At 49.4% G+C, this 25345-nt stretch overlaps 1 protein-coding gene across 8 annotated transcripts in view; it reads left to right on the forward strand.

The window, feature by feature from the left end:
* Positions 1-25345, forward strand: part of LOC137562636 (zinc finger protein 501-like) — a 268798-nt gene that overhangs the window by 161507 nt on the left and 81946 nt on the right. For 3 of the 8 annotated variants that reach the window (XM_068274167.1, XM_068274161.1, XM_068274163.1), the window contains exon 2: positions 1273-1417. The exons of 1 other annotated variant lie outside the window; for it this stretch is intronic. The gene's annotated coding sequence lies outside the window, so the exon portion shown is untranslated. Of the gene's footprint in view, positions 1-1272; positions 1418-17029; positions 17097-22297; positions 22379-22883; positions 22967-25345 lie in introns of those variants that run through there. 4 more of the 8 variants (XM_068274162.1, XM_068274165.1, XM_068274164.1 and 1 more) reach the window with 4 other exon arrangements.

The following is a 25345-nucleotide window of genomic DNA, read 5'->3' on the forward strand; positions in this document are numbered from 1 at the left end:
ACCTATCTAATCTATGCGCTTTGAGTCCCACGGGAGAAAAGCGCTTTACAAATGTTATTTGTTGTTTGTTGTTATACTGCGGGCACCTATCTAATCTATACTGCAGAGCACCTATCTATCTAATCTGTACTGCAGATACCTATCTAATCTATACTGCGGGGGCATCTACCTATCTAACCTATACTGTGTGTGTGTGTGTGTGTGTGTGTGTGTGTGTGTGTGTGTGTGTGTGTGTGTGTGTGGTGTGTGGTGTGTGTGTGTGTGTGGTGTGTGTGTGGTGTGTGTGTGGTGTGTGTGTGGTGTGTGTGTGGTGTGCGTGTGTGTGGTGTGTGTGGTGTGTGTGTGTGTGTGTGTGTGTGTGTGTGTGTGTCCACCAGGGCTGTGGAGTTGGAGTCAGGACAATTTTGGGCACCTGGAGTTGGAGTCATGGTTTCATAAACTGAGGAGTCGGATGATTTTTGTACAAAATCCACAGCCCTGTTAAGTATTAGACCAGTGGTCCTCAAACTAAGGCCAGAGGGCTGAATGTGGCCCCCTGAGGCTTTTTTACCGGCCCCCCACACACAAAATGTATTACTTATAGATGCGGTCAGCTACATCTTTAAATATTGGTGGTCTGCATATAGAATAGCAGTGCTGGCACCATCCATCCACATGCAAGAAAGCAGTCATTCGCTGGTTTCCAATCAAATTCCACATCAGGTGACACTGCAGTCCAATTGGACTGCAGGATGTCACCTGGGTATGCTTCACTGTCTGGCCCGCAAAGACTTCTACATCATTTTATGTATACTCTGGCCTCCCAGCAGTCTGAAGTATGTTGACCCGGCCATCAACCCAAAATGTTTGGGGACCCCTGTATTAGACTAAGGAGTCGGAGTCGGAGCAATTTTGGGTACCCGGAGTTGGAGTCGGAAGATTTTTGTACCGACTCCACAGCCCTGGTATCCACACCACATGTCTCTAGGCCCCGCATATGACTCTCGCCCCGGGCCCGGCATACTCTAAGGCCGCCTCTGATGGTAGGTTTTGGATACTGTAGTACATTTGGTTTATAATCCTACATAAGTGTGCCTATATGGAAGTGCTGTTTTGTACAATCCATCTGCAGAAGTAGATCAGTGGGCAGGAGACTGAGTATAATCAGTGCAGGCATGTGAGGGGGCGTGGCTTCAGGGCTGTGCAAACAAAATATTTCAGGTCACATGACACCACAAGAAATCTCTTCCCCTCTTCCTGTGCTGTTTATCTTGTGTTTTTTCTTTTGAGCAGCAGATCTGTGCTGTGTCTCTGGGATAGGAAGCTGCTGGCCGCAGGACTCACCAATTTACCACACCAAGACCTACATCTGTACAGGTATCAGAGGACTTTGCAGACACCCCAGAACTCTCCTGGCCACAGGGGAACAATTAAGGAGGTACGCGCCGGTGTGCACAACTCAGCTATTTGGGCTCTTTAATTGGGGTGACAGCAAAACAACAAAAGGGAACCAGCAAGAGACCTGAAAGACTATGGGGGTGGGGGTGTTGGAAGAAGCCCCAGGTAAATAAAGGTCAATTGTGTCTCAGGGACACCTGAAGCCCTTTTTCATGTGAGCAGCTGAAGGGGTCGAATTCACCATCTGCCAGCTGCTCTCCTGCACTCACAGGCGCTTGTTATGGGTGGAACACCCCTCCCCCCCCCCCCCCCCCCCCCCACACACACACACCTTTTCAAAATTGTTGCAATCGTGATTTTTTTCTTTTCTTGTAAATGTGATTAAAGGATACCCGAAGTGACATGAGATAGACATGTGTATGTACAGTGCCTAGCACACAAATAACTATGCTGTGTTCCTTTTTTTCTTTCTCTGCCTGAAAGAGTTAAATATCAGGTATGTAAGTGGCTGACTCAGTCCTGACTTATTAGTGAGGGTCACACTGTAGTCACTTCCTGTCTTAGTCAGCCACTTAGAAAACAGAAAAAAATACAATTAAAAAAAAACAACATAAATAGTTACCTAAGGGTCTGAACTTTTTAAATATGCATTTGAAGGGGGTATACTACAAACATTTTTTTTTAAATTATAAGCTTGTAAATAGTGATGGACGCAACAAGGAAACAATGCACCTTTATTTCCAAATAAAATATTGGCACCATACATTGTGATAGGGACAAAATTTAAATGGTATAATAACCGAGACATACGGGCAAATAAAATACATATGTTTTAATTATGGTGGCGTGGATTATTTTAAAGCTATAATGGCTGAAAACTGAGAAATAACGCATTTTTTCCATTTTTTTTCTTATTAATCCTGTTAAAATGCACGGTACATTTTGCGAAGAATTCTTTATTTATAAAGTGGATTATTTTAAAGCTATAATGGCTGAAAACTGAGAAATAACGAATTTTTTTCCATTTTTTTTTCTTATTAATCCTGTTAAAATGCAGTGGTACATTTTGCGAAGAATTCTTTATTTATTCGCAAAATGTACCATTCTTTATTTATTCGCAAAATGTACCACTCAAAGAAAGCCTAATTAGTGGCGGAAAAAACAAGATGTAGATAAATAAATTGTGATAAGTAGTGATAAAGTTATTATCGAATGAATGGGAGGTGAAAATTGCGCTGATGCATAAGGTGAAAAATCCCTGCGGGCTGAAATGGTTAAAGGGATACCGAGCAGGTTTGTAAAAGGCTGAAATGGTTAAAGGGATACTGAGCAGGTCCAGGACCTGCCATGCACGTTAAGCATCACGCTGGCCGCTACGCGTCACGCCACCCGGCATGAGTCCAGCGCATGCGTGGTTCAGAATCAGAGAACCGTGCATGTGCAGGACTCACGCGTGCTGGCTGACATGATGACTCATAACATGCACAGCGGGGACGCGTACTGGTGACTTCAGGCTGAAGTCGGCAATTAACGGAGCTGCCAGTACGACTGGGAGAGGAGCCAGGGGGAAGACATGGCCTACGTTGAGCTGGAGGAAGCCCCAGGTAAGTTCAAATTGGGATTTTTATTTTTTTATTTATTTATTTTTTTTTTTAAGCTATTTTTTTGCAATTCCAGGCATGTGCCTACTTAGCGATTTTCTAGTTCTGCCTAGTACTTTTTGAGCTGGAAGTGAACAGCTTTAAAAAAAAAAAAAAAAAACTGGAAAATCGCTCCGTTTTAGTGGGTGGGTTTTTTTTTTTTTTTTTTTGTGATTTTCCACTTTTCCTATACTTAACATTGAGGCTCAATCACCTCAAAAATGCTGCTGGACCCGCGTTTGTGTGAAAAAAAAATAACATCGCTCTGGTGTGATCCTTCCCATACAAACACATTAGCCAAATGCTTTTCAAACGCTAGCATTTTTAAAAAGTGCTCAGAAGCGCTCTTGGCGTGCACCAGCCCTAAGATTGAATATTGGACTGCTAAAAATATGCTTGTTGTGGTCTTTATTAGGGCTGGTGCACACCAAAAACCGCAAGCAGATCCGCAAAACGCTAGCGTTTTTTGAGCCGCTTAGTGCCATTTTGATAGCGCGGTTTTGGGGCGTTTTGGGGGCGTTTTGCGTTTTTTGCGTGCGTTTTTGCAAGCGTTTTTTGAAGCGTTTTGCGTTTTGCGTTTTTCAGGAAAAGAGGTAGAAAGACCTTAAACAAAGGGTTAAAGTGCGATATATTGATGAAGTATTCCATTTTTCTCCAAGAAAATCTTTTGCAATGTTGCTCCAGATTTCATGAGCCCTTTGGTGGTCTTTATATCCAGGTAATGACTTGTCATAAAGTTCTGGGCTGTTTTCAATCTTAATTATGAGGTTTTCTGTGGTAAACCACTTTGCTGCCATCTTCCTCCTGCGCAGTCTAAAATCCCTCATGCAAATCTGCCACACAGGAAGCACACTTTGACCTGGAAGTGCGCATTCTTGAAAAAAACGCATCCGCATCAAAATCCGCTTGATCAAGCGGTTTTACAGGCGTTTTGCGTTTTTCCTATACTTAACATTGGAGGCAGAAACGCATCCGAAATCCAAAAAATGCCTCACCCAGGCATTTTTCGTTTCTGCAAAACGCCTGCCGCTCTGGTGTGCACCACCCCATTGAGATACATTGACCAAGCAGATCCGCAGCCGCAAGCGGATCTGAAAACGCCCAAAAAGCCGCCCGGTGTGCACCAGCCCTTACTGAGTGCTCCTGGCTTCCCTTGTGGATGATTTTGATCACCAGAATTTAAAAAGAAACCCTTAGGGCCCATTTACACTTAATCAGTTGGTGTGCATTGGTACACGTTAGTACGCGTTTTTTCCATAGCAGTGCATTGTGAAAAATATTTCAGTTAAAACGCGTTAAGTGTGAAAGGTGCCATAGGAAAACATGGGCATTACTTTGTAAATCGGTTTTCTTTTAGTTATAACTGAGAGTACGTTTCCACTTGTGCGGTGCAATTTCGACGGGAAAATCACGGCAACAAATCTGCATTCGGTTGCGGTTTTGTTGCCATTTCTATGCAGATTTTCACGCGGAATTGCTTGCGGTTTTGACAACGCGATTTTAATCTGAATCATTTATTTCGCCAAGTACAACGGGGGTTATACCCGGAATTATTTTTGGCTCATACAGGGTCGGTGATGGTACAAACACATACATGCGATCCTTTAACACATACAATCAGGTACAGTAGGGTACATAAGTAAGCATATACATATATAACACAGCACAAGATTAGTGGAGGACGCGCGGGGCGGACTGGAGTGCTGTGTGAGGGGAGCCACCACATCTACCAACGGCGCTTACTCTGCAGCAATTCCAGATGCCCCCCAGTGTGTAAAAGAAAAGAGTGTATAGAAAAAAGAGAGAGATCAGAATAGTGTAGAGAGATAGTAGAGAAATAGAGAGAGAGAGTCACAGTGTTACGGAGAGAGAGAGAGTTACAAGTCCCATTGGCAGGGCATTGGCCTTGACTGTGGCCTAGTCAGTGCAGTAGGTCAGTCTGGGGGTGTAAGGTCCAACAGAGGGGCTGCGGGCACCCAGCTCAATGGTGGAGCTTACGGCTTCTGGCACCCCTTATGTGCCAGTGATGTAGAGACTCTGGCAGCGGTTGAGGGGAGCACAGGTACCCAGGGTCTGTGGTGACTGCGGCCTAGACCATGGCCCTAGAGTGCAGCAACAGGCTGTGGGCGCAGGAGACCTGGCATGATGGTGGAACCCAGGTCTGAGGTGCTTGTGGTTCTGCAGCGGTGGAGTACCTGTGGTTGCTCTCAGAAATCAAGCTGCTGGCTTGCGGCCTAGTCCGGCGAGGTGTGGTGAGGGCGACTGCCGCCACGTGGAGAGGCTAGAGTCCCAGGTCCCTTGTGGCGGTGCACTGCAGCGTGGAGATGGAGCATTGGAGAGCAGCAGGTGCCGGTGGAAAGTCTGTAGTGGAGGGCGGAGAGCAGGAGTAGCCCTGACCCCGCAGACTCGTGGAGGTTGCCTGTCTTATTTGTTCCTCTGTTGTGGTGACGAACGGTGCAAGGCAGCGGCAGCCAGGAAGGCTGCATCTGGATTCCCCAGATGTAGCTCCCCAGATCCCCAGATGCAGCTCCCACTCGCACAGATGGGCCAATGAGGGAGGGCGGCCGGCCCCGACGGCAACAGACTTCCCGTCCGTCTCAGCCATCTCCCGTGAGCTATCTCGCGCAGCGTCCTGGTCTCCCGGCAACGGCGGTGCAGTGCCTCCCCTCAACAGCCCGCTTGGAATGCGGAGGCCCAGGCTGGTGGTGTCAGCGCGCGTCCCTCCTCGCACACAGGTCTCAGCGGATGGTCCACGTGCCGGTGAGTTGGTGTGCTAGCCCTGTGGTCGGTCCCTCGCGGCAGAGCAGCCCGAACAGCCGATGGCAGCCTGCCGTGCACGCCTGTGGGCCCCCGCATCTCACCCAGGCAGATTGAGGTTGCTGGTGAGAGCAGCTGGGAGGAATTAAGGAGATAAATAGAAAAAAGTCCGGAGCCGTCCGCACCCGGTGCCATCTTGACATAGGTTTTTAAGCGGAAACGCCAGTAAAACCGTAAGACTAAAACGCTTGCGGTTTTCCTATTTAGTTACATTACCGATGAATCGTGTGTGGCGTGCGAATTCTGAAGGTTTTTGCACGACAAAACGCACAGAATCCTGCACAAGTGGAAACAGTCCTATTATTTTTAAAGGGTTATGCAAATCTACATGCAGAAAACGCATACAGATTCGCTGTAGTGGAAACGGGCCCTAAGTGTAAAAGGGCCCTTACAAGTGCATTCACTTTCACTGCAGCATGGTACATGCCCCACACACTCTCTTAAGGGGCCCATACACTGGTTGATTTCAGCGATCGATTGATTCGATCAAATTGATCGATCGGCCGCAAATCGATGCACGATCAATTTGCGGCCAATTTCGATTTGATCTGACAGGATAGAAAATCAAAATCGATCTGCTGCTGACAGCATCTCAATGGCTCATAGAGTTGCATTGGATCTAATGTTGCAGAAAAGCCGCCGCGGGTGCTCAGAGCAAGGCGGCTGATTCCGCGTCCAACACGGCAGGTTGCGCGCGTGGGCCTGCATCTGCTAGCATGACTGAACGCGGAGAAACCGCCGCATGTCCTGAGAACAAGACGGCGGATTCCGCGTCCGACGCGGCGGTTTGCACGCATAGGCCTACATCTGGCAGTATGACTGAACACTGAGTGGCTGGTTCCGCGCTCAGCACAGCGGATGGTTTACAGCACAGGTCTGGTGTGGCTGGGACTGATAGTCCACACAGGTTCAGAAGGACGCGCGCGCGCTGAGGCAGAGCTTTTATGACAGCCAGAAGGGAGTCAGCTGACCAAGACGGTCAGCTGACAATTCCACCACTTCCCATTGGTCCAGCACTTAGGGGAGGCGCTGGAGAGCGCCTTGCTATATATACTGGGTGCTGGTCATTCTCTGGTTGTCTGCCGTTGCGATCACTACGTGGAAGCACTCAGACCTTTTGTCAGATTCTGTGTTATTCTTTAGACCAGTTCCTGGGTGTTGATGACCAAGGACCTCACACCTCAGATTAGGAATTCTGTATATCATTTGTGTTATTCTCTAGATCAGTTCCAGGGTGTTGATGATCACGGACCTCACACCCAGATTAGGAATACTGTATATTATCTGTGTTATTCTTCAGACTAGTTCCAGGGTGTTGATGATCAAGGAGCTCACACCTTTAGACTAGACAATTGTTGATTATTTGTTATGACCTTCTGCTTTTCCTGACCTCTCTTCTGATCTCTGATTTGGTACTTCGCTATATCTGATACTCCGTTGCCAAACCTTGCTTGCCTTAGGATTCCGTATCAGTCCCTTTCCTCTGTATCTGATCTGTCTGTCTGTTGCCGACCTGGCTTGTCCGACCTCGAGAACTATCTCCTCTGTTTAGAGATAGTTCACAGATCTGTCAGTGACACTCCACCATTGGTGTCACTCACACTCTGGTCCTTCCCACTCTCAGCCTGACTCCTCCCCTTCGGGAGCCTCAGGCCTTTGGAAGGAGCCTGTTCTTTGGGCAGTATCTCTTACTGCCTTGCACTCTCTATACGGAGGCTCTCCTCAAAGTAATACTGTTGCACCAAACACTCATATTACTCAGGTGTCCAGAGGTTAGAGATATATCTGATTATCGGTGATACTGCAGATCATCAATAATCGGCTATATATCTGTATTCTCGGTGATACTGCAGATCACCGGTAATCAGATCCTCTCTGTGTTACACCGATCGTTACAATGAGCCTGTTCATGTTACTATTGTAAGGGATTTAACTCTCTGCATGCAGGCTTTGTATTAAAGTCTATGTTCTGTCTCCACTGCAGTTTACACGCATTATAATGCATGTGTTATGCGTGTACCTAAGAAAGTGCTACGTGTAGACATGGGTGCAAAATAACAGCAATAGAATATCGGTAATTTTATATATTCTATTATTCTACCAATATTCTATTATTCACTATAGTAGAATATGTCAAAAGAAATAATAACACTATGAGAACTTCTTCATGTAGCCAATGAAAGTAAAATCTTTTATTTACTCAGCTGAGGACTTTTCCATGTGCCAGCATATAAAGACAACAAGACTGACTGCAGCTTCACTAGCAAGCAGGGCCGGATTTACAGCTCAGGAGCCTATAGGCACGGAAGTTATGGCTAGTGTTGGGCGAACATCTAGATGTTCGGGCCGAACAGGCCGAACATGGCCGCGATGTTCGGGTGTTCGAGCCGAACTCCGAACATAATGGAAGTCAATGGGGACCCGAACTTTTGTGCTTTGTAAAGCCTCCTTACATGCTACATACCCCAAATTTACAGGGTATGTGCACCTTGGGAGTGGGTACAAGAGGAAAAATTTTTTTGCAAAAAGAGCTTATAGTTTTTGAGAAAATTGATTGTAAAGTTTCAAAGGAAAAACTGTCTTTTAAATGTGGAAAATGTCATGTTTCTTTGCACAGGTAACATGCTTTTTTTCGCCATGCAGTCATAAATGTAATACAGAGAAGAGGTTCCACGAAAAGGGACCGGTAACGCTAACCCAGCAGCAGCAGCAGCACACGTGATGGAACAGGAGGAGGCGCAGGAGGAGAAGGCCACGCTTTGAGACACAACAACCCAGGCCTTGCATGAGGACAAGAAGCATGCGGATAGCATGCTTTGTACCGCCATGCAGTCATAAATGTAATAAAGATAAGTGGTTCAATAAACAGGGACCACGCGGCAACGCTAACCCAGCAGCAGCAGACGTGATGGAACAGGAGGAGGCGCAGGAGGAGAAGGCCATGCTTTGTGAGACACAACAACCCAGGCCTTGCATGAGGACAAGAAGCATGCGGATAGCATGCTTTGTACCGCCATGCAGTCATAAATGTAATAAAGATAAGAGGTTCCATAAACAGGGACCGGCAACGCTAACCCAGCAGCAGCAGCAGCACACGTGATGGAACAGGAGCAGGCGCAGGAGGAGAAGGCCATGCTTTTTGAGACACAACAACCCAGGCCTTGCATGAGGACAAAAAGCGTGCAGATAGCATGCTTTGTACCGCCATGCAGTCATAAATGTAATAAAGATAAGTGGTTCAATAAACAGGGACCACGCGGCAACGCTAACCCAGCAGCAGCAGACGTGATGGAACAGGAGGAGGCGCAGGAGGAGAAGGCCACGCTTTGTGAGACACAACAACCCAGGCCTTGCATGAGGACAAGAAGCATGCGGATAGCATGCTTTGTACCGCCATGCAGTCATAAATGTAATAAAGATAAGAGGTTCCATAAACAGGGACCGGCAACGCTAACCCAGCAGCAGCAGCAGCACACGTGATGGAACAGGAGCAGGCGCAGGAGGAGAAGGCCATGCTTTTTGAGACACAACAACCCAGGCCTTGCATGAGGACAAAAAGCGTGCGGATAGCATGCTTTGTACCGCCATGCAGTCATAAATGTAATAAAGATAAGTGGTTCAATAAACAGGGACCACGCGGCAACGCTAACCCAGCAGCAGCAGACGTGATGGAACAGGAGGAGGCGCAGGAGGAGAAGGCCATGCTTTTTGAGACACAACAACCCAGGCCTTGCATGAGGACAAAAAGCGTGCGGATATAGCAGCAATGCTTTTTGCCGCCATGCAGTCATAAATGTAATACAGATGAGAGGTTCAATAAACAGGGACCGGAAACGCTACACCTTCCAAGATGTTCATTGGTCATGTTACTTGGTTGGGGTCCTGGAGTGTTGCGTAGTCATTTCCAATCCAGGATTGATTCATTTTAATTTGAGTCAGACGGTCGGCATTTTCTGTGGAGAGGCGGATACGCCGATCTGTGACGATGCCTCACTGAAACAGCATTCCGACATAACGCTGGCTGCCGGGCAAGCCAGCACCTCTATTGCGTACATTGCCAGTTCGTGCCAGGTGTCTAGCTTCGATACCCAATAGTTGAAGGGTGCAGATGGATTGTTCGACACAGCTACGTCATCTGACATGTAGTCCTTGACCATCTTCTGCAGGCGATCGGTGTTGGAGGTGGATCTGCATGCTTGCTGTTCAGTGGGCTGCTGCTGCATGGGTGTCAGAAAATTTTCCCACTCCAAGGACACTGCCGATACCATTCCCTTTTGGGCACTAGCTGCGGCTTGCGTTGTTTGCTGCCCTCCTGGTCGTCCTGGGTTTGCGGAAGTCAGTCTGTCGGCGTACAACTGGCTAGAGGAGGGGGAGGATGTCAATCTCCTCTCTAAAGTCTCCACAAGGGCCTGCTGGTATTGTTCCATTTTGACCTGTCTGACTCTTTCTTCAAGCAGTTTTGGAACATTGTGTTTGTACCGTGGATCCAGAAGGGTATAAACCCAGTAATTGGTGTTGTCCAGAATGCGCACAATGCGTGGGTCGCGTTCAATGCAGTCTAGCATGAATTGAGCCATGTGTGCCAGAGTCCTACCAGAATCCTCATCATCCTCTTGTGAGCGTTGTGATAGTTGTTGTGATGCATCATAGTCGTCACCTTCCTCCTGGTCTGCTTCTGCTGACCATTTGCGCTGAATTGTGGAAGTCCAACGTGCACCGCTCTGGCCCTCGTCAGTGGTGGCAGGAAATTCCTGCTCCAACTCCAGCTGTTCCTCCTCCTCTTCTTCGTCATAGCTGCTGGGGCCAGCGTTTCCTGAGGCGGATGGCCTGATGTTGGTACCATCACGCTGATCGTTTTCTCCTTCAGATTCCCCCAGTTGCATCATGACAGCTGTTTCCTTGATTTTCAACATTGACCTCTTCAGTAAACACAGCAGTGGTATGGTAATGCTGACTGAAGAGTTGTCACTGCTCACAAGCAACGTGGATTGCTCAAAATTTTGGAGGACTTGGCAGAGGTCCAACATGTTGGCCCAATCGGATCCACAGAAGCTTGGCAGCTGTCCGGATGCGCCTCGGTACTGCGCCGTCATGTACTGGACCACTGCACTCTTCTGCTCGCAAAAGCGAGCTAGCATGTGCAGCGTAGAATTCCAGCGCGTAGGGACATCACACAGCAAGCGATGGTGGGGGAGATTGAAGCGCTCCTGCATCTTGGCGAGTGCCCCCGAAGCAGTACTGGAATTTCTACAATGTTTGGCCACTCGACGCACCTTCAACAGAAGATCGGCCACGCCTGGGTATGTCCTCAGGAACCGCTGAACTACTAGGTTCATCACGTGCGCCAGGCAAGGGATGTGTGTCAGCTTAGCCAACCTTAAAGCGCGAATGAGATTACTCCCATTATCACACACAACCATGCCCGGTTTCAGGTCCAGCGGTGCCAGCCACAAATCCGTCTGTTCCTTTATTCCCTTCCAAATTTCCTCCCCTGTGTGCTGCTTATCCCCAAGGCAGATCAGCTTCAGCAACGCTTGCTGACGCATGCCAACAGCTGTGCTGCACTGCTTCCACGATCCTACTGCTGCTGGGTTAGCGTTTCCGGATGAGGTACAGCTTTGAGATGCGTTGGAGGAGAAGGAGTCAGAGAGGTAGGTGCTGCTGTTGTTATCCAGTGGGAGGGACGGCGGTGCAGCTGTTTGCGGCGTGGGCAACACCCGCGCCGTAGCAGGTGAGGAATCGCTGCCAGGCTCCACAAGGTTCACCCAGTGCGCGGTAAGGGAGATGTATCGACCCTGGCCGAACGCACTCGTCCAGGTGTCAGTGGTGAGGTGAACCTTGCAGGCAACGGCATTCTTCAAGCTTCGGGTTATTTTGCTGACCACGTGCTCATGCAACTCAGGCACTGCAGAGCGTGCAAAGTGGTAGCGGCTGGGAACCACGTAACGTGGGATGGCCACTGACATCATGCCCTTGAAGCTGTTTGTCTCCACCACTCGATATGGCAGCATTTCGCAGGCCAGAAGCTTAGCTATGCTGGCTGTTACTGCCACGGCCCGGGGGTCATTTGCTGGCAATTTCCTCTTGCGCTCAAACATCTCCGACACAGACAACTGAACCGTAGCGCTGCACACGGAAGGGCTGTTGGTTGTTGTGTTTGATGAACACTGGGAGACCTCAAGAGCACTACTCCGGAAAGTGACAGTGTCAGCGTCGTCTGATGTTTGTGAATGTTGTGAACCACGCAATGGCTGGGCTACTGCTGCTGCTGAGGCGGGTCTGGTGGTGAGTCTGGTGAACCCAAGGGAGGCAGTGTTGCTGGTACCCTGTCCTGCCGAGTTTGCCCACAGAGTAGGATGTTTGGATAGCATGTGGCGGCTCATGCTGGTGGTGGAGAGGTTGTTAATACTTTTCCCCCTGCTCAGGCGGGTCTTGCACACCTTGCAAATCGCCATGGTAACATCCTCAGTGCAGTCTTCAAAGAAAGCCCAGACTTTGGAGCACCTGCCTTGCTGGTGATTTCTGTTTGCGCCTCTTTTGCCTCTCACTTGAACTTCCATGCTTGCGGTGCCTGAAATTGCGCGCCGCCAACCTTGTGGCACAAGGCGAACTCGTGCAGCAGTGGGTTCTTCAACAGACTCATCTGTGCTGCTGCTACGACGGCGATGTTCTCGGTCACAAACAAAATCTGGGTCTATGTCCACATTGTCCATACCCTCCTCTTCCATCTCCTGAAACTCGTCATATGTCATTGTGGGGGGCCGCCGCCGTGGAGTAGAGCTCCCCAGAACAACCTCTGCGCAGCTCACTCCAACGTCGTCTTCCAGATCTTGTCGGCCGACCTCCTGCAATTGCAACCCCTCCTGCCCAACTTGCTCTGGGATTTGGGTTTCCGAGTCCTCCTCGGACTCGCCTTGTATTTCAGTGCGCGGTGCATTTCCCACAGTTAATGGTTGTGAATCCGGGCACAACATTTCTGGCTGTTCCTCCATTGACCTTTGAAAGGTGGAAGTTTGTTGGGCTGGGAATAGCTCCTGCGAATACCCCATTGTGTCCTGAGGTAATTCATCGGACTGGTTATCTGGCAGTTGTGTGCGTGGTGTCGCTGCCGGTTGTGTCAGCTTTGTGCCCACTGGCTCCTTGTAACTGGCTAAGGACTCGGACCTCGTGCGTGATGTGCTGGTGCTGCTTAACCCACTGCTGGACGCTTGAGAGGCCATCCAAGTAATTATCTGGTCCTGTTCTTTTGGATTTGTGAGGGTTGTTGTCCTGGACAACATGGGCGGTATTGAGTGGGTTTTCTTGGGTGCTCCCCTGTGGCCTGTACGTGAACCGTCAGGGGAAACACCTCTTCCCTTGCCCCTTCCTCTTTCACCGGATTTCTTCCTCATTTCACTTATCCTTACAGTACACGCTGACTGGCAGCAGTACAGTGGCAGTACAGAAATGCTATACAGTACCACTATTCCCAGCAGCGACACAGAGCACAATGCTATACAGTGGCGGGTGAGCGGTGTACCACTATTCCCAGCAGCGACACAGAGCACAATGCTATACAGTGGCGGGTGAGCGGTGTACTACTGTTCCCAGGCCCAGCAGACACAGAGTGGAAGTAAACACAATGCTATATAGTCTGGCTGAGCCGTGTACACAGAGTGGCAGTACACACAATGCTATATAGTCTGGCTGAGCCGTGTACACAGAGTGGCAGTACACACAATGCTATATAGTCTGGCTAAGCGGTGTACACAGAGTGTCAGTAAACAACGGTATATAGTCTGGCTGAGCGGTGTACACAGAGTGGCAGTAAACACAATGCTATATATAGCGTGGCTGAGCGAGGTGCACAGTGGCAGTACACACAATGCTATATAGTCAGGCTAGGCCGTGTACACAGAGTGTCAGAAAACACAATGCTATATATAGCGTGGCTGAGCGAGGTGCACAGTGGCAGTACACACAATGCTATATAGTCAGGCTGAGCGGTGTACACAGAGTGTCAGTAAACAATGGTATATAGTCTGGCTGAGCGGTGTACACAGAGTGTCAGTAAACAACGGTATATAGCCTGGCTAAGCCGTGTACACAGAGTGTCAGAAAACACAATGCTATATATAGCGTGGCTGAGCGAGGTGCACAGTGGCAGTACACACAATGCTATATTAGTCACGCTAAGCCGTGTACACAGAGTGTCAGAAAACACAATGCTATATATAGCGTGGCTGAGCGAGGTGCACAGTGGCAGTACACACAATGCTATATTAGTCAGGCTAAGCCGTGTACACAGAGTGTCAGAAAACACAATGCTATATATAGCGTGGCTGAGCGAGGTGCACAGTGGCAGTACACACAATGCTATATTAGTCAGGCTAAGCCGTGTACACAGAGTGTCAGAAAACACAATGCTATATATAGCGTGGCTGAGCGAGGTACACAGTGGCAGTAAACAATGCTATATATAGTGTGGCTGAGCGAGCGGTGTACTACTGTTCCCAGCAGCGACACACGACTGGGGGGGACCCTGGCTAGCGTGGCTGGAGAGCGAACTACCCTGCCTGCCTACCCAAAGCTAAACCCACAGAGAAATGGCGGAGATATGACGTGGTTCGGGTATTTATTTACCCGAACCACGTGACCGTTCGGCCAATCAGAGCGCGTTCGGGCCCGAACCACGTGACCCATTCGGCCAATCACAGCGCTAGCCGAACGTTCAGGGAACGTTCGGCCATGCGCTCTTAGTTCGGCCATGTGGCCGAACGGTTTGGCCGAGCACCGTCAGGTGTTCGGCCGAACTCGAACATCACCCGAACAGGGTGATGTTCTGCAGAACCCGAACAGTGGCGAACACTGTTCGCCCAACACTAGTTATGGCGCCCTAAACTCCGCCCCTCCGTTCAGGCCACGCCCCCAAATTACACGCACTTTTCATGCGAGTGTGGCCTCTTCCCACCGTCTGAACAGCAGAGCAGCGGAGCACAAATACCTATTGGAAATCCAGGTTCTTTGGTCTCCTCTGCACTGCAAACATTCAGCATGCAGCAATGTTCCTACAGAGGCTTCCAATGTAGCATGATATGCATTCAGGACACTGCTGCATGCTAAAAGGCAGGAGTGCAGAAGAGACAGGAAGACCCAGAGCCAGAGTTGGTATTTCTGCTCCGCTATTCAGATGGTGGAAGAGAGATGTGCTCCCTTAAGTCCCCAGGCCCTTCTGCAGTCACAGGAGTACTGGGAGGCTATCGTTACACCTTTGCCTGCCTGTGGCCTAGATGAACTCTGCCCCTTATAATGCCTGACTGTGGCCTAGACATCAACCCACTGCCCTGACTTTATGAAGTACAGGGTGGTGCACGAAAGACTGGCCCAGCTGCCTGTCAGGAATGCAAGTATACAGGCAAATGCTGGCTGGACTGTCCTCATGTGCCTCTTGCTCTATCCCTGCTGTGTATCCTCTCTTGAAGCCTGTATTGCCTTCACTTACACATACAGCAAAAAATACAAGTAACACAGACTTTAATAAAACTGGAGACGGCACGCGCAGCAAGGATTGAGCAAGAGGTGCATGGGGGACCAGCGCCTGCACTGTAAACCTACCCTAGAGGCCCATACACACTTGACTTAAGTTGGCTGAGGTGGCCAATAACGACCACTTCAGCCGATAATTAGACGTGTGTGTCGCAGCACCCGACCCCCAACCTGTAGTAATCCTCCTAGCAGATCTACTCACCCCCAATCACGCCAATTCCCCGCTGATCCCATTGATCAGCCACTACCCCGCCCACTGTGTGATGTCAAGCACTCACCACTCGTCGTCCCTCAGTCACACCTTCTACACAGACCCCAGCCCAGCGATGTCGCCCCTAGAGGATCAGGTCCTGATCCATGACAAGTTATATCCATTAAAGGTGTGTAGGCCCCCCCTTACTTCTCCCAAGCTGCCCCTCGCCTAGATAAAACCCTCCCCCAGGCAGACTGCAGCCTGGGCAATAACCATTCCACACCCACCCCGCTCACCACATACAGCATGCCTTTTTAACAAGGGCTCGTTTTCAGTAGGGCTGAATCTGTTCCGGATTTACAGTGTTTCCCCACATTCGATTCGGTAGGAAAGCTGCCTATTTGATCAATGGGCATGCCGTCCGAATTGCATGCCGATGCGGTTCTGGGCTGCATGCTGAAATTTCCCGCAGCACACATCTGAATCCCTATAGCCGTTGCATGACTAAGTGAATCAGCAGCGGCTTTGCAGCAGCACGGGTGCTGTGTATGATTTGGAGACAGATTATGCACCTCAGTGGAAATGGGCCCTAAAACACACACACTGTACATTCACACACGCACTGTTTACACACAGTATACATACACACACACACACATATATATATATATATATATATATATATATATATATATATATATATATATATATATATATATATATAAAGACACACAGACACACACCCCACACAAAGACACACGCTACACATACACACACTATACACATAAACAAAGACACACACACACACAAAGACACACTATATACACATAAACACACACACACACTATATACACACACACACATAAACTATATACACATAAACACACACACACACACTATATACACATAAACACACACACTATATACACATAATCACACACACACACTATATACACATAATCACACACACACACACACACTATATACACATAAACACACACACACACACACACACACACACACACACACACACAGCAAGTTGTAAGGGAAAAAAAATCTTCACCACAGCCTTGTCATGTCCGTGCTCCCCAGCTGTGAGTGGCAGCATCACACTCCCTGTTCTCTCTTCGGGTATAGCCTTTCAGGCAGTGGCTTTCACTCACCCTGCAACACACGTCCCCTGCCCTTCTCCTCCCCCCCTTCCATTGCAGCCAGGTGTCCCAAGAATGACCCCCTCTCGGCTCGGATCACTACTGTCTACTAGATTGCATGCCAGGGCCCCGTTCTATACAGAAGTGTTCTGCTCTGCTGGTCTCCATCCCTCCCTCAGATGTAACATGTAAGATGCGGGGACAGCAAAACTTACTTCCTCCCCAATTTGCTGGCAGCGGCTTTCATCTGCACTTTACCGTTGGCATTCTCCTCTGTATTGAAAGGGTCATCTCTTGATGACCTCATCAAGCGAGGGCCCTTAAAGACACAGAACAGAAGGACACTCCCGGTAAAGTGCGGACAACAGCCGCCGCCAGCGGGACGGGGAGGAAGTAAGTTTCGCTGTCCCAGCATCTTACATCTTACATCTGAGGGAGGTAGGGAGAGAAGCGCCCCAGACCGGACAGGAGCAGATTACTGCTGCAGAGGGAAAGAAGTAATGCGCAGCTTTAGTTACCGGGCTAGGGGGACATTCATGGGGGGAGGGGGGGCGCGGGGGGCCGCCTCTCGTCGGTAAGGCGCCTGTAGGCACGTGCCTACTGTGCCTTATGGTAAATCCGGCCCTGCTAGCAAGGAAAAGTGAGAATTCCTTTGTCTGCTCCATCTTTATACCCTAGTTAATATGTTAACATATTCCTCCCTTTAGGCAGTCTCCTCTTCTTCTATGAATCCAATCATCATTATTTTAAGGTGGCTTGGACCTCCTTGCTGGGTGGGATCACCTGTGTCCTTCGTGAGACTTGCTGTAAAGTAACTTTCACTTTCGTGCTAAGTTTCATTTCCTTGAATTGATCTCAGAAGTAGCCGAGTTTCAACTTCTCCAAAGTGACCTCAAGGATAAACCCGCCTCTGGAGATCTGGCTTAGACCGCCTCTCTCTTGTCCTCTGAGACTGGAATTCCACTGCAAGGGCATAAAAAGCTATATACAGTAAACGAGCTCTAAATAATGTTCATTTAGTAATATTATGATAATAGTGTCACCCTAGCACACTAGTCTGATTACATTAATGTGATTACAAAGCAGCATAGGAATATATATAAAAAAAAATATTTACATTCACATTTCTGTGCTTATGCTTGCTTAAGTCTCGGTTATCTGCAAATGTGTCTCCACTACAGAGATTGGAAACTCCAGCAAGCACAGCCTTCCATCCCCCTTTACTGCAAATTGATATGCACTACAGCAAGTCAGGGCATAAAAGTGAAATGACCAAGGGACATCAAACACTGGCCGTGAGCTGGAACAACTGCTTCACACGTTGGCCTGGCCATCCTCTTCCAGCATGCTATCATAATCTTTCTCCCTGATCACCGTATGATCCTTCATCATGCTGCGCTAAGGCTGCATACATATATAGCATAAAAGCGTAGGGACAAAAGAGTGAGTATTCTCACTCAGGGGCTGTCTGGCATTCGTTTCAGGCACTGGTCTCCTTTAGGCTTTCACCAGTGTCGTCATAAAATCCAGTCTCCCTCTCAGTTTACACACACTTATCCCACAATATACCCCTTATAACATCAATGTACACATGTGAGTCTCAATTGCCTGTAAGGGAAGATTATTTTTTTTATTTTTTCATTTTTTTGGGGGGGCAATGGCATGTTCTCCTGACCCTAGAACAGGCAAATGTAGTTTTTGCTTCAAGTCACCTCTTCGGTCAGTAGATTATCACTTGTAAAATAAAGCTGGCCATACACTGGCTCGATTTGCCGCCGTTTCGACAGCAGATTCGATCACTGGGATCGAATCTGCTGCCAATCGTTTCCGCAGCACGCCGAATTTCGATCCATTTCGTCCGATCCCGTCGATCGCTCCGTGCGGAAAATTACCGTGGATCGCCCGCGGGTAGGGAGCGCGTCGCTAGCGGCGTTCGAGTGCCCGACGACCGACGCAATAGAGCCCGCATACATTACCTGCTCCGCCCTCTACTGTTTAAACTTCCTGCCGGGCTAGAAGAAGTGAGGCATGCCGGACCTGGAGACCAGAGCGCAGACAGAGCAGCGGTGACCGGGGGACTGGAGTCGCGCCGGCGGAGCAGGTAATGTATGCGGGGGGGGGGGGGAAGCGGCAGCAGCAGCACCACCACAACAGATTGTGAACGGTTTCAGGCTGAAATCGGTTCACAATCTGTTTGCAGTAAAGGTAGCCATACGATCCCTCTCTGATCAGATTCGATCAGAGAGGGATCTATCTGTTGGTCGAATCTGATGGCAAATCGACCAGTGTATGGCTACCTTAAGTCACTCCCAGGGTCTGTGGTATTATTGTCAGTATCTGTCACTGTCATTCCAGGGCTCTTCTTCTTCCTTTTTTTTTCCCAAAATGATTTTATGGTTTTAACCCAACCTGGTTCAAGAGAAGTAGTTCCCCCTATGTAGCCTTCCAGGTGTCTGTCCCTTAAGTTCCCCTATCTCCTTTTCACCACAGTTCAAGATAAAGAACTACACATGTGCCTTAGGAAAAATCTCTAATATCTTCCCACAGCCTTTGAGATCGTGGTCGCACTGAAGCTCGAGCAAATGTTCCCATCGCTTCAGGATCTTAAATTCCGCCCCTCTTTTCCCTGTGGTGCTAACTATCAAGAACAGATTCAGTCTGGCTACTGTTAGAAAGGGAATGACCACTAAGCACTCTTCTTGACCAAGGCTCAAACAAATATTTATTTTATCTCCAAACCACTGAAGCTTCATTTGAGTGCCCGTAGTAAGCTGTGGTTCTGGACCTTCAATTAATCTAGACTCGGAGGGCCCATGTGTGCCCTCCTTGCAATGACTCAAATGCACCCATGTTGTTCTTTCTGCTATCTAACAGCTGTTGGTGTGCTAATTAAGACTTGGTAAGGGCCCTCCCACCTTGGAGAGGACCAACACTTCCTCTGAATCGCCTTTATCCAAACTCCCAATCTCCTGGACTCAGTTCCTGTCCCTTTTCCACCTCACCTTTAAGCCGCATCTACACGCGTAGATGCGGCCGCGATGCTCCTTATCAATCGAGCCGCTGATGAGGCTCGATTGATAAGATCCGACAGGACGGATCTCCGCACCGCCGATTCCCTGCTCGATCCCCGCGAGGGGACAATGGCAGGCAATCGTGCGGGAGATAAGCGGCGCCGGCGGGGACGAGCGGGCACGAGCGGGGAATCGAATGCGGCGCACGCGCGGGGACGCGGCGGGGACGCGCAAGAGGCCGCCGATCGCCACAACATCTCCCCAACATCTCCCCGTGTAGACGGGGCTTTAGGCAGGCCCGGATTTACACCACAGGAGCCTATAGGCACTTATGTCCTGGCACCTTTTGCCCTCTAGGAAGCAACAAACCCCCACTAAACTGCAATGCAAGTGTGCTGGCTGAGCCAGCTGTAACTTCTCTCTTACCCGTCATAGATAGCTACAGGTGTCCCTTCGCATTAGGTAGCCAGAAGTACCCTCAGTATTAAGTAGCTAATGGTGCCCCCAACTGAAGGGAAATCTCGGCAGTGGAATGCAGACAGCCGGATGAATAAACTCTCATTTAAACTCCACCCGTGATTCAGCATAGGGAAGGAGGAAGGAGCTAGAGGAAGGGAATGAGCCGCCCCTCCATCATCAGGCGCCTGTAGGTACGTGCCTTAAGTGCCTTATGGTAAATCCGGCCCTGCCTTTAGGTATTGGACCTAGATGCCTGGCCCTTTGTCTTTGTCTGCAGGTGTACCTCAGGAAGTCAGCAAGCTCACAGTCTTCTAGGGGTTGTTCTTTTGTGTCAAAGTCAGGGAGTCTGTACTGTCTGCCAAACAATATCTCACAAGGTGACAGTCTTTTTTTCCTGGTGGTGTTCTAATGCTCAGTAGCACTGCTGGCAAACACCAGACCCAAACTCTCCCTGTTTCCTTGATGGCTTTACTGAGTTTATTCTTAATTGTCCCGTTAACTCTTTCCACACTGCCCGCTGACTGAGGATGGTACGCACAATGGTTTCTGACATTGATACACAATGAGGTAGTCAAGTGGGATATAACCTCATTTACAAAGTGGCTACCATTGTCGCTAATCATTTTCTCTGGGATCCCTCATCTAGGTATTATGGGCTCGATTCACAAAGCGGTGCTAACAGTTAGCACGCTGGTGAAAAGCCCTTTATCATGCCTAAACTCAGTTTAGGCATGATAAGTTTAGGTGTGATAAGTTTAGGCATGATAAGTTTAGGTGTGATAAGTTTAGGCATGATAAGTTTAAGCACCAACTACGTTAGCACCGCAGTGCACAGCTGATCAAAAGTTTTGCGCTAGCAAAGTCTGGTGCACTTCGCATAGAGTTTAATGGCGCTGCTTTGCGTGCGGGACTTTGCACGCTATCTACACTTATCTAAACTTAGCATGCCTAAACTTATCACACCTAAACTTATCATGCCTAAACTTATCACACCTAAACTGGCTTTTCACCAGCGTGGTGCAATGGTTATCACGCCTAAAGTCTCTAACTGGGTTAGCACCGCTTTGTGAATCGAGCCCTATGTCTCTAGTGAGGGCCTTGGCAACTCTCCGTGCGTCTGCTTTGTTGGTGGGGAACACCTCTACCCACCCATAGAATATGTCCAGTATGACCAGGGCATATTTTTTGCCTTCAGAAGGTGTCAGCTCAATGTAGTCAAGTGCAATGGTGTGAAAAGGGTATGTACCTGATGATGTGTGTCCTTTCACTGGCTTTAACCACTTGCCGACCGCACGCTTATACCGTGCGTCGGCAAAGTGGCAGCTGCAGGACCAGCGACGCAGTATTGCGTCGCCAGCTGCAGGCTGATTAATCAGGAAGCAGCCGCTCACGTGAGCGGCTGCTTCCTGTCAATTCACGGCGGGGGGCTCCGTGAATAGCCTGCGGGCCGCCGATGGCGGCTCGCAGGCTAAATGTAAACACAAGCGGAAATAATCCGCTTTGTTTACATTGTACGGCGCTGCTGAGCAGCAGCGCCGTAAGGCAGATCGGCGATCCCCGGCCAATCAGCGGCCGGGGATCGCCGCCATGTGACAGGGGACAGCCTGTCACTGGCTGCACAGGACGGATAGCGTCCTGTGCAGCCCGGTCACCAGGGGGGGCCAGGTAGGAGAGGGAGGGGGAGGATTTCGCCGCGGAGGGGGGCTTTGAGGTGCCCCCCCCCCGCAACACCCGGCAGGCAGGAGCGATCAGACCCCCCCCCAGCACATCATCCCCCAAGTGGGGAAAAAAGGGGGGCGATCTGGTCGCTCTGCCTGCACCCTGATCTGTGCTGGGGGCTGCAGAGCCCACCCAGCACAGATCAGCTAAAACAGCGCTGGTCCTTAAGGGGGGGTAAAGGGTGGGTCCTCAAGTGGTTAAGCCTTTGGCTGCGTTGTTCTGAGCACAAATTGTGCACTGGGCACAGAAACTTTTAAGGAAGCTTTGTATACCTGGTGCATAGTATCTTTGTTCAATCATAGCTACCATCCTTCCTGTTGACACATGTGAAACCCCGTGTGTCACAATTGCAAGCAGTCTGAACAAAGTCCTTGGTATACAAGGTTTATCATTAACCATCCACAAGCCTGTGGAAGACTGAATGGCACCTGCTTTTAGCCACTTATCCATCTCCTGTTGGGGGGCTTGCTTTTGGAAACTCAACAGGTCAGTGGAATGTAAAGTCTCTGGTTCTTTGGAATGCAAGTCAGCAGGAGGCGTAACAGCGGCTAACTTAGCTGCTTTGTCTGCCAGGTTATTGCCACGGGTGACAGGGGAGTCATCATTTCTATGGGCAGCACATTTGCAAATAGCCAACTTTGAGGGTGCCTGGATAGCTTCTATTAGTTGGAGAAGCAACTCTTTGTGACGGACAGGCTTCCCTGCTGCTGTAACCATACCCCGCTGGTGCCACTGATCTGCAAATGTATGCACGGTTGAAAAGGCATACTGACTGTCAGTGTAGACAGTGAGGGATTGATCCTTGTGCAGCAAACAGGCTCTAGTAAGAGCATAAAGTTCCGCAGAACTTTCCAGAAAACGTGGACGGGAGCTTACCGGCATCCACGGTCGATTCTTGCGTCACAACTGCGTAACCCACTAAGTTTTCTCCATTCTCTACTCTGCTTGCAGAGCCGTCCACAAAGACTACTTTGCTCCCCTGTAGGGGCTCACTCTGGAGGTCTGGACAGGGAAGAAAACTACGGTGGGAGTCCTCAAGATAGTCATGTGAAGACTGGTTGTCAGATGGCAAGGGTAATAAAGTGGCGGGGTTCAGGGTGGTACAGCGTTGGACAGTGATGTGGTGTAGAGTTGGGCCGAACCTCCGATTTTAGGTTCGCGAACCTGGTTCGCGAACTTCCGCGGAAGGTTCGGTTCGCGTTAAAGTTCGCGAACCGCAATAGACTTCAATGGGGATGCGAACTTTGAAAAAAAAAAAAAATATGCTGGCCACAAAAGTGATGGAAAAGATGTTTCAAGGGGTCTAACACCTGGAGGGGGGCATGGCGGAGTGGGATACATGCCAAAAGTCCCGGGGAAAAATCTGGATTTGACGCAAAGCAGCGTTTTAAGGGCAGAAATCACATTGAATGCTAAATGACAGGCCTAAAGTGCTTTCAAACATCTTGCATGTGTATACATCAATCAGGTAGTGTAATTAAGGTACTGCTTCACACTGACACACCAAACTCACCGTGTAACGCACCGCAAACAGCTGTTTGTGTAGTGACGGCCGTGCTGGACTGGTGCGCACCATGGCGAGAGTGCAGGTTTTGGTGGCTTTACAGCCCATATGGTCGCCTGGCTGATGAACAGAACAGGTATGCAGTGGCGGGTTCACTGAACAGAACAGGTATGCAGTGGTGGGTTCACAGAACAGGTATGCAGTGGCAGGTTCACTGAACACAACAGGTATGCAGTGGCGGGTTCACTGAACAGGTATACAGTGGCGGGTCCACTAAACAGAACAGGTATGCAGTGGCGGGTTCACTGAACAGGTATACAGTGGCGGGTTCACTAAACAGAACAGGTATACAGTGGCGGGTTCACTAAACAGAACAGGTATAAAGTGGCGGGTTCACAGAACAGGTATGCAGTGGCAGGTTCACTGAACACAACAGGTATGCAGTGGCGGGTTCACTGAACAGGTATACAGTGGCGGGTCCACTGAACAGAACAGGTATGCAGTGGCGGGTTCACTGAACAGGTATACAGTGGCGGGTCCACTGAACAGAACAGGTATGCAGTGGCGGGTTCACTAAACAGAACAGGTATACAGTGGCGGGTTCACAGAACAGGTATGCAGTGGCAGGTTCACTGAACACAACAGGTATGCAGTGGCGGGTTCACTGAACAGGTATACAGTGGCGGGTCCACTGAACAGAACAGGTATGCAGTGGCGGGTTCACTGAACAGGTATACAGTGGCGGGTTCACTAAACAGAACAGGTATACAGTGGCGGGTTCACTAAACAGAACAGGTATGCAGTGGTGGGTTCACAGCACAGGTATGCAGTGGTGGGTTCAATGAACAGGTATGCAGTGGTGGGTTCACAGCACAGGTATGCAGTGGTGGGTTCACAGCACAGGTATGCAGTGGTGGGTTCACAGCACAGGTATGCAGTGGTGGGTTCACAGAACAGGTATGCAGTGGTGGGTTCACAGCACAGGTATGCAGTGGTGGGTTCACAGCACAGGTATGCAGTGGTGGGTTCACAGCACAGGTATGCAGTGGTGGGTTCACAGAACAGGTATGCAGTGGTGGGTTCACAGCACAGGTATGCAGTGGTGGGTTCACAGCACAGGTATGCAGTGGTGGGTTCACAGCACAGGTATGCAGTGGTGGGTTCACAGAACAGGTATGCAGCCAGACAGGAACAAGTTAAGCCTAACTAATCTTTCCCTGAGAGACAGTCTGCAGCAGCTCGCCCTACTCTCACTAACGCAGGCAGCACACGAGTGACCGTAATGGCCGCCGCTGCCTGCCTTATATAAGGGGGGGTGGGGCTCCAGGGGCTAGTGTAGCCTAATTGGCTACACTGGGCCTGCTGACTGTGATGTAGAGGGTCAAAGTTGACCCTCCATGTGCATTATGGGGCGAACCGAACTTCCGCAAAGGTTCGCCTGCGGGACGCGAACGCGAACCACGGAAGTTCGCATGGAACCGTTCGCAGGCGAACCGTTCGGCCCAACTCTAATTGTGGTGTTGTCCAAGTAAAGTGGCTGTGTAATACAGATGACGAGCAGGTGTTAATAGGACCATCTTTTCCTGCAGGAGCAGGGCATGAACAGCATGTGGCACTTTTACTATTAGTTTGTGATACAAGACAATACCTGCTGTGCTGTCCTATGACCGCTTTGACACAATGTGGCAATGCTTTGGTGACTGAGTCTAGTGGTGCTGATGCTGAATAGTAGGCCAGAGGCCTAATTTTGTCACCCCACTCCTGGCAGAGGACTGCTGTCATACATCCTTCTCTGCAATCTGTCATGAGATGGAATGGCTTGCTGTAGTTAGGATAGGCCAAGACTAAGGGGTCTTTCAGTTTTTACACCTCTGGAAGCATTCCATCAACCTGTCATTCCACTGTATTTTGTCTAGCATACCCATTGGCTGTAACTGTATAGCATCATA

Source organism: Hyperolius riggenbachi, chromosome 3 (assembly GCF_040937935.1).
Source record: "Hyperolius riggenbachi isolate aHypRig1 chromosome 3, aHypRig1.pri, whole genome shotgun sequence".
Classification (NCBI taxonomy): domain Eukaryota; kingdom Metazoa; phylum Chordata; class Amphibia; order Anura; family Hyperoliidae; genus Hyperolius; species Hyperolius riggenbachi.